Consider the following 9,021-nt stretch of genomic DNA (forward strand, 5'->3'; position numbering starts at 1 on the left):
CCAAAGGTATGAGAAGCCCTGCAGCACCCTTCCTGTCTGAGGAGGAACCACCCCACGGCTGGGATGTGGCAGGCAGCCAGGAGACCTGGGCTGTTGTTCATTTGCATCTCTGGCTTGGGAAGAGGGAGCAAAAAAATGCCTCAGTATCCCCATGTGTAGTACAAAGCTGGTGACAGAGCTGCTCTGTCCAGCAATGGGTGCTGCACTCTGGGAGCCATCGGGAGCAGGAAGGCTTTCCTCTGTGAGGAGGAAGGCCAGCTTTGGCCTCAGAGAAAGGCAGGGGATCTCAGCGTGACAGATACCTCTGCTTTCTCCTCTCAGTTCAAAGCAAGGAGAATCTGCTCCATCAGCTGCAAAGAGCTCAACAGGAAGGAAATCAAGCTCCTTGACACAGGTGGGTGACTCCTGCTCCCCAGCAGTGCTGCTGCAGGGGATGTGAGAAGATGCTGCTGTTCCCAGGCTGGGGGCTCATCGCTATAGGGTGAGACATGGTCTGCAGGATGGAGCCCAGCATCTGCTCAGTCCCACTGACAGTCCTGTACTCTGGCTCTGACCTGGAGTTATGGGATCAACAGGGAGGAGCAGGTCCTGTGTTTGGTAGCTGCTAGCCAGCAGAGGTCAGTGAACACCACAGAAGCAAAAACATGCCTCAGTGAAGTCCCAGTCCACAGAGCTCAGACAACATTGCTTTTTCTTCTTCCAAGTCTCCTAACTTTCTCCTGTCATTTCTCACAGCTATTTCTGCTCTCCTGTGTTACCTCTGGAGGCTGAAAGATCACAGCTACCACCTTCATTCTTTACACTCTAACTGCTTTTTCTCTGCCACTTGGGACAGGCTTGCAGCTTCTCTTGGCTTGTTGGTCTCAGCCTGGGGCTGCCTTTGGGCCCTGGAGTCATCCTTCCCTGCCCTGGGGCTGGGCTGTTTGGGCCCAGCTGGAGGCCAAGGCAGGACATACTCTTTGCTGGGGTGCTCAAGGCACAGCCAGTAGCCATCAGCCTCTCCTGGAACTTTTTCCGCAGGGTCCCCTCAATCTTGGCATGTTCACGGTGTCCCCTTGCTCCGGCTCCATCGGTCCTTGGGGCCAGCAGAAGATCACAGTGGAATGCCGGGCAGGGCAGGAGGGGATATGTGAGGAGCAGCTCTACATTGACATCACGGGCAGAGACCCCAGGGACAATCCCCGGGGCATTCCCTTTACCCTGACTGCCGAGTCCTGCGTCCTAGGTACGTACTGCCCACAGGTCAGACCTGCTGCTGATCACCACCTAAACTTGCTGCTTGGATAGAGAGGCAGGCTAGCCCTGGTGTCCCACCTTAGAATCCTCAAAGGTTCCAGCCCTCTTCAAGTCCACCAGTGGACTCATCCCTCCCAGGCGGAGAGGGCTGCATGGAAGGATAAAAGGAAAGCAATGCTCTCTAAGACTGAGCTCCATCCTCAAAGCCAGCTCCCCCCACCCAAGGCTGGGTTTAGCAGTCACCTGGGCAGAAAGGGTGACTGAGAGGAAAAGCCTCCTGAAAGGCCAGCAGGGTCCAGATAAATTCATCAGGGAGGCTTCTCCTCCATGCTCATTCCTCTGGTCTATCCACAGGACTCATGGAGGATGTCATGTCAGTCTTTGAGGAGTATCCAATCTGCAGCAGCACTGACCTCCGCCGCAAGCTGAAGTCAGTGAAAGGCGTGGGCTTGTTCATCAGAGATGAGAACAAATTCATCTTCAACAAGATTCTGGTTCAGCAAAAGGCTGAAGCTCATTTTAGTATCTACAATGCAAGCAGCCTGCCATGTGATGTGGTCCTCTCCATCCAACCCCTGCCTGGAAAGGTGAGAACAGGAGGCCAAGGTGATGGTGTCCCTCTAAAGGCCATGTGAGATCCTGTTTTGTTCTCAGATGCATTGCTTCCTGGGGCCCAGACTAGTCTAGCTCAGTGCAGGCCAAACTGCAGGGGAGAGCAGCAGAGCCAGGGAAGAGTTGTGTTGAATTCTGCATGTCTCAGGCAAGATTTTGGCTCACACCTCTGGGTCTTTGGTGGGAAAAGTGAATCCTTCTGAACCTCTCTTGGAAGCACACTCAGACAGAGGCTGTTATGAACTGACATGCCAGGGCTCAAAGCAGAGCATTTCTTCAGATTCCCTGGCTTTTCCTTCTCTTTGAAGGCCAGTTCCAGGTTATTTGCAGGATTTTCCATGCAGTGCCCACCTCCCATATATGCTGGGGCAGCTGTCAGTCCTCAAAACACACAGTGCCTTAGCACAAGGTCAGCATTCCCTGGGAGGGAGGGAGCCTGCTCAGCAAAGCAGGAAGGAGGACACACTGCCTGGGACTGTTCTCAGTAATGCATTTATGAATAAAACTGTATTGTGTTGAAAGGTGTTTTCTTCTTGAAAGGCAGAGACTCCACACTCGAGAGATTCTACACTGAGGATGTGGAAGAGGACTCTGTTGAAAATGGTAAATTCATTAACCATGAAGTGTGATCATGCACAGAGGGAAAACGAGTGCCCTGCTCTTGTCTTCTCTGAGCACCAGCCGGATGTTAGACACAGTTTCTTTCCTTGGGCTCTCTGTCCCCAAAGCTTTTCTTGGGGACTCCCTCCTAGCAAGCTGTAAGAAGTTCTTTTGCTCTTCTAGACATGGTGGGTTGAGTTGTGAGGGACTGTCACTACCTCAGTGGACCCTCTGAGGTATTTGCTGCTTGACAGAAGGCACCTCAAGGTGCAGCCCTTGAGCACACAGACAGCCAGCAGAAGCCAAAAGCACTCTTAGGCTCAGCTTTCCATATGGCTGGAGCTGGCTGGAAGCAGATGGAATGAGGGCTGGGCATCAACCTGAGGTTAAGCTGCTTAAGTGGTGATGTGTCTGGAGGTGGCAGCCTTGTGAACACAGGCGTCTGCAACCACTGGGGGTAGAACCTGTGCTTAGGAGACAGCTGGTTTCAACCTCTGATTCCTCATACAGCCTATGGAAATATTTCCTCTGTACAGCTGTATCACTTAGCTCTGATTTCCATTGCTGTGCAGAGAGCAAGACTCCAAAGCCTTTCCTGTATCTGCGTCCTGGGGAATCGACAGAGTTTGATGTAATTTTCAAACCCACCCTGGCTCAACGACTGGAAGGGAGGATTCGTGCGTTAGTGGGGGACAAATACTCTAACAAGACCCTAATAGAGCTGTTGGGTGAAGGCCATGAGGATGAATTCACCCTCGATGGACTGGAGGAAGATACACGGGAGAGGAATGCTAAGAGCATTCTGAAGAAAGATGTCATTGATGGTAAGAGAGGAGAGGCCGACAAGGTGGAGCAAGGGAGAGGAAAATGTCTGATCATGTGTGTCTTCTCTCTAGCCAGGCCTGGGCTGTCACCCACTGGACTTGGTGGCCTGTGGGCGTGGCAGCCATGCCTGCAGAGCAGTGTGTGCTGTGCTTCATGTGGCTGGCTTAGGGGTGTGTCAGGGTGTTCCCCTGAAAGTGGTGGGATGGGGAACTGCCTGGGGAACTCCCTCGCAGAGGGAGAAAGGCTTGGAGCAAGAAAGCATTGAACATACAGGTGTCTGTGCACGTGAGGGGGGGTGGATGGAGCTCCCTGCATGCTGAGATCCCTTGTTCTCCTCCTTAACAGCTATCAGAGTGAATCACATCCAGTTTGGGGACTGTTCTGTTGGGGAGCCCCACAACAGGACCTTCACCATCACCAACCACACCTGTACGAAGGTCATGCGCTTTGAGTGGGAGGCAAAATCCCCATTCTGGTTCTCTCCCAAGGTGAGTGTGGACTGCTCTGCCTTTCCCCATTGCTCAAGCCCTGCCCTGGTGTCCCCAGGAGCTGGCAGGCAGTCCTCACATACCAGTGACAGCCCATTCCAGTGCCACGTGGGAGATGCAGTCCCTGGCTTGGCTGGGCCAAGGCTGCCAGTCTTGCAGAAAAGGCTTCATGTTATGGGAGGTGACACCTTCTGTTCATACTTTTGTCTATCAAACTTCACATAAATCCACACTGAGGTGCAGATTCCTGGCACAGCTGCTCACCACATCAGTCCCTTTTGCTGTCAGTCCTGCCCTTGGCAGTGCTTCCAGTTTGGTTTTGACTCCCTGATTCTCCCTAGGTGGGACATCTCCATCCTGGCTGTGCCAAGGCCATCACAGTCATCTTGAAATCAAATGTCCCAGCCACCTTCAGGAAGCATGTTGTGAAATGTAAGGTGACCGAGATCAACTTTGAGCTGTCAGGAGGGGAAGTTCAGGACTGGGACGACCAAATGTGCATTGTCACACTGAAGGATACCACCAGGAAAGACCCAGAAGCCAGCTGGCCTGTAAAACAGAAGGTGAGAAGCAAAATGGCAAAAAAAGACAATGCAGCTTTTACAAAAAGAACCACGGTAACCCCCATCACTGCTGGCTGAGCAGCTCCTGCTTCCTCTGGACATTGGACAGCCGTGAGGTTCAGCAGCAGTGCATTCTAGGGGAGAGGTGGATGCACAGTGACCAGATACACTCACACAAGAGGGGGAAGCCTTTTGACAGCACAAACTATCAGTCTGTGCCACAAGCACAAGTGTTGCAGCCCGTGTTGAATGGGAGACAATGTTTTATGACTTTATCCCATTTTATGATGTTTGAAATCTCTTCATCTGATTTGGTGCCTTTTCACCAACAAGGAGTTAAGTCTGCTGCACTGTGTCTCTTCTTTTGAAGTGGAGGGAAATACACTTCTCCTGCATATGCTGGTGAACTCCAAGTTTTGACTGCATGGATTCCAGAGTTTTTAGTTGTGATCTCTGTATTGTATGGGATATCTCATCATAGAGTAGCCCAGGTACTGTATGACAATATGGAGGAGTCTGGAGAAGGATCATCTCCAGAGACACTTGCTTTTATTGTCATTATTACCAAACACACTCATCTTGGGTGAAAGTTCTTTCTGAGTTTCTGGACAATTTTAAGGCCTCTAAACCATCCTCTTTTCTATCAGAGCATCTGCAGTTGGAGACTTTCCTAGTGAGGTCTTTCACATCCCAAAATGCCCATCGCCAGCTCCCAGCAGTGTGGCTGTTTCTCCACACATGACATCTGGAGAGCACTTTCTCCTAAGATAAGAAGAAAAAGGTGCTTTCCAGAACTCTTCAGTCTTTGGGTTCTCCCTCCACAGGGCTCCAGCAGGGGAACTTAACCCTAATTTTGAGATCTGCTGGATTTATAGGGGACCAGGAAAAAAGCCAGTCCCTCTACAAGGTTGACATACAGGGACTGGGACGCAGCTGTAGTCTCCACGGGTACATTAACAGCTGTGGTAGTGACTGCTTTGATCAGTGGGTAGAAACAACTACTGTAGCAGAACAGTCCCAATTTTCTGATCTTTCCAGGGAGCTAAAAGGGAATAGTCCTTTCTAGTCCCTCTATGAGGCTGGTGTTGGAGGCCAAAAGATTCCCATCTCAGCCTGACTTTCTGGTCATTGATTCTTCCCTCTGTTGGCAGGTGGTCGAGACAGTCCCAGAACCAGCTCACACTGTGGTGGAGGAGAGCAGCCAGGAAGCCGAGCTGTACCTCAGTGCCATTGTTGCCTACAGCAAGTTCAAATTGAACACAATTGTGGTTCAGTTCAAGGATACCTTGCCCTTCCAGACAAGGAAAGCCACGTGAGTGCTGGAGGCCAGGCAGGGCCCTGCCAGTGGGAGCTGCCTTTGCCCAGGGCTGACCCAGTGCCTGCTTCCCAGAACTCTACCCCAGCCAAAACCAGCACAAACCCATTTACATGAACAGAAAGCCAAGCAGGAGGTGCTGGTCAGGAGAGGTTCAATGCTGCCATACCCTTCTGCTGAGGGCAGCCATGGGTTAGCTTTCACTGCATGTCACTGTCCTCATCTGCTCAAGGATAAGTCTGCAGTCAAACCAAGACCTAAATTCCAGAGTAAGCCCCTTAGCTTCCGTGTCCTGAGCACCATGTTGGTCCTTTCCTCTTAAACTCCCAGACTTTTTTGGGCCACCCAAGACAGCAGTCTGAAGATGGCAGGGTTGCCTGGGGAAGAAGATGCTGCTCAGGAGAAAGTGATACCAGGAGTCCATCAGACAATGTTACTGTACTATTTGCTTTATATTTGTTGGACATTTTTTTTATTCCTTCTTCTTGCTTTTCAGTTTCATCATGCACAACACAGGGAAGGTAGGCCTGGAGTACTCCTGGGAGGAAGCTGCAGATAAAACAGCAGTGAAGGATCCATACTCAACCCCTCTGATGCCTAAGGGCATTTCACTTGGTAGCTGAGGAAGAAGAACTTGCCACTTCACTCCAAAACATGAATTGCTTTTCCATCCTTGTCCACATGTCCACTTTCATCAGCATCTTCCCAGCTGTAGCTGGAGTTTTCTCCTTGTCCCCCCCTCTGCCTTTCAGCCCCTTCTGTTCTTGCTGGGCCACTTCTGCTCTGCAAAGGAGCAGAGCCAGGCTCTGGGGAGAGCCACGTGCTGGGTCAGGACTGGGAAGGGGACATCAGGTCATCTCTTTGAGAAGTCTGAGACTGGGAAAAACAATGGTGGAATGTGTGAACTGCCCTGCAGCCACTGTCTCTGTGCAGTTCCCCACTCCAGGGCAAATGCAAAGTCATTGTCTAAAACCAACTCTCCTGCTTTGGCACAGGAGTGTGTGCTGCAGGCAGAGACCCTGCTCCCAGACACTCTATTTCCTGCTGAAAGTACTTGGCCAGGGATGCTCCAAATGCATCCCAGCTCTCTTCTACCTACCTGCAGCAGGAGACAGAGTTGCTGGGAACACAGGATTTTGTCTTTGAAAAGTGTCCTCTTCATCTCTGCAGGGCGGTTCCTGTCTCCTGCTACTGCAAAGCATCACAAAAAGCTGGTGAGTCGTTTCTGGTGGGAGCAAGACCATCCTTTTGAGATACATCCTTCTGAGCTGCGGCTGCTGCAGCAGCTTGCCGAGCAGCAGCAGGCTTCTGAGCAGCAGCAGCAGGCTTCTGAGCAGCAGCAGCAGGATTCCAAGCAGCAGCAGCAGGATTCCGAGCAGCAGCAGCAGGAGGATTCAGAACAGAAGCAGCAGCAGGATTCCAAGCAGCAGCAGCAGGATTCTGAGCAGCAGCAGCAGGAGGATTCAGAACAGAAGCAGCAGCAGGATTCTGAGCAGCAGAAGCTTGAGGAGCAGCAGCTTTCTGAGGAGGAGGAGTTTTCTGAGGAGCCGTTTTATGAGCATGAGACAGAGCTTCTGGCAATAGAACTTTATGACATAAAGAAACTTTATGAGGAGGAGCAAGTTTCTGAGGAGGAGCAGGTTTCTGAGGAGGAGCAGCTTTCTGAGGAGCAGCTTTCTGAGAAGCAGCAGCTGGATTCCAAGCAGAAGAAGCGTTCCAAGAAGCGGCGCCTCTCTCGGAAGCAGAAGCCCAAGAAGCAGGACCGCTCCAAGAAGCCACGCCACTCAAAGCAAAATCACCTCCCTCTGCAGCGTGTCAGTTCCTCCCTGGAAATCTTCCCAGATGTCCTCCATGACCTGCCACTGTTCTCCATCAACCCGTACCACGGCACCATCGCTCCTGGCAAGAAGCAGACCTTTCAAGCGCTGTTCTCCCCAAAGAGCGTGGGGAAGTTTATGACCACCATGCTGTGCAGGTGGGAAACGTCTATGCACTTGCCAACTCATGCTACTGATGGGTATTGCTGAATCACAGGCTGGGGCAGGTTGGAAAGGACCACAGTAGGTTATCTGGTCCCACTTCCCTGCTCAAGCAGGGAATCTGAGAGCACATGGCACAGAGTTGTGTCCAGAGGGCTCTGGAATAATTCCAGTGGGGGACATTCCACACCCTCTCTGGGCAACCTGCACAGGAAAGAAGTTCTTCCTGGGCTTCAGGTGGAGTTTCCTGTTCAGGTTCTGCCCATTGCCTCTTGTCCTGTTGCTGGGCATCATCAAGCACAGCCTGGTTCATCCCCTAACACCCTCCCTTCAGCCCCTGTGACTGGGATGAGGCCCCTGGAGACAGGCAATCCCAGAGAGGCAGCACAAACACCCACAGGAGCACAGAAAGACCATCTGGCCTTGGTAGGGAGACACTGGGAAGACACTGAATGAAACATGAAGCCCCTGGAGGGTTGCAAAATCTGCAAGGAGAGATCCAAGGACCAGCCAGTCTCTAGCTCTGCTTCCTTTTGGGACAAGCAGGGGCTGCTTCTCCACATAGAATCCTGTGTGCTGTAGTTGGTCCCCAGGAACTTAACTGATCGTGTTCCTGCCCTTGCACTTCTGCAGCCTCCATGCAGCAAGTGCAGTTTTTAAATTTGCTGCTTGCACAGGGAGAGGACACAACACTCTGCTCTGCATGGGGACAGAAAAGGGGCTGGCTGGAAATGCTCGTCTGGCTGATACCAGGCCCTTTCTTCCTAGGATTCCTAACCTGCAGCCGAGTCAGAGGAGGGTGCGGGTGATTATGAAAGGCAGAGCCCGGGACCGGAAGAGTTTTGGTAAACCGAGACGCTCTGCGTTACGGACGGCAGAGAAAGGACAGAGACCCAAGAAGCAGGTGCGCTGGAACTTGCCACCTGAGTGACAGCATTTGTGCCGGCTGGACATCTGACAGCAGCTGCCAACACCGTGTCTTCTGCTGCTGACAGTCTCTATTAACAAAACTAATCATTAAACAGTTGGCATGGTTAATTGTCAGCTTGTCCTGGTTGGAAAGACAGGTGTCTGTGGGACCTCTCTGGAAGGAGAATGTGACCCCCTTCCCTCCAAATTACTGTGACTTTGACATGAAGGAGCTTTCAGACAGATACGGGAAAAGGAGAAACGGTTCTTTACTAGTATGTGTAACAGGGCAAACAAACAACAACACTGGCAGCAACGACAAACAGAACCAGATATCCAACCCCAGCCTTCTCTGGGCTGCAGACACTTTCCCTTTGGTGTCGTTCCAGTCACAGCCAGGCAGGGAAGGGAGGCAAATAATGAATAAAGCAATTGCTACAGAAATTTTAATTAAGCTGCAGCAAGGAATGCACTGGAGAGCTCAAGCACTGTGT

General features: G+C 51.6%; 1 long non-coding RNA gene across 1 annotated transcript; it reads left to right on the forward strand.

Moving 5' to 3' along the window:
* The first annotated feature begins 300 nt into the window (after window positions 1-300).
* On the forward strand, window positions 301-1,818 carry LOC136366332 (uncharacterized). The gene is made up of 3 exons (XR_010744515.1): window positions 301-394; window positions 1,021-1,225; window positions 1,591-1,818. It is a non-coding gene; the product is annotated as an uncharacterized lncRNA (long non-coding RNA).
* The last annotated feature ends 7,203 nt before the right edge of the window (window positions 1,819-9,021 follow it).

This window comes from Sylvia atricapilla, chromosome 12, assembly GCF_009819655.1.
Source record: "Sylvia atricapilla isolate bSylAtr1 chromosome 12, bSylAtr1.pri, whole genome shotgun sequence".
Taxonomy (NCBI): Eukaryota; Metazoa; Chordata; class Aves; order Passeriformes; family Sylviidae; genus Sylvia; species Sylvia atricapilla.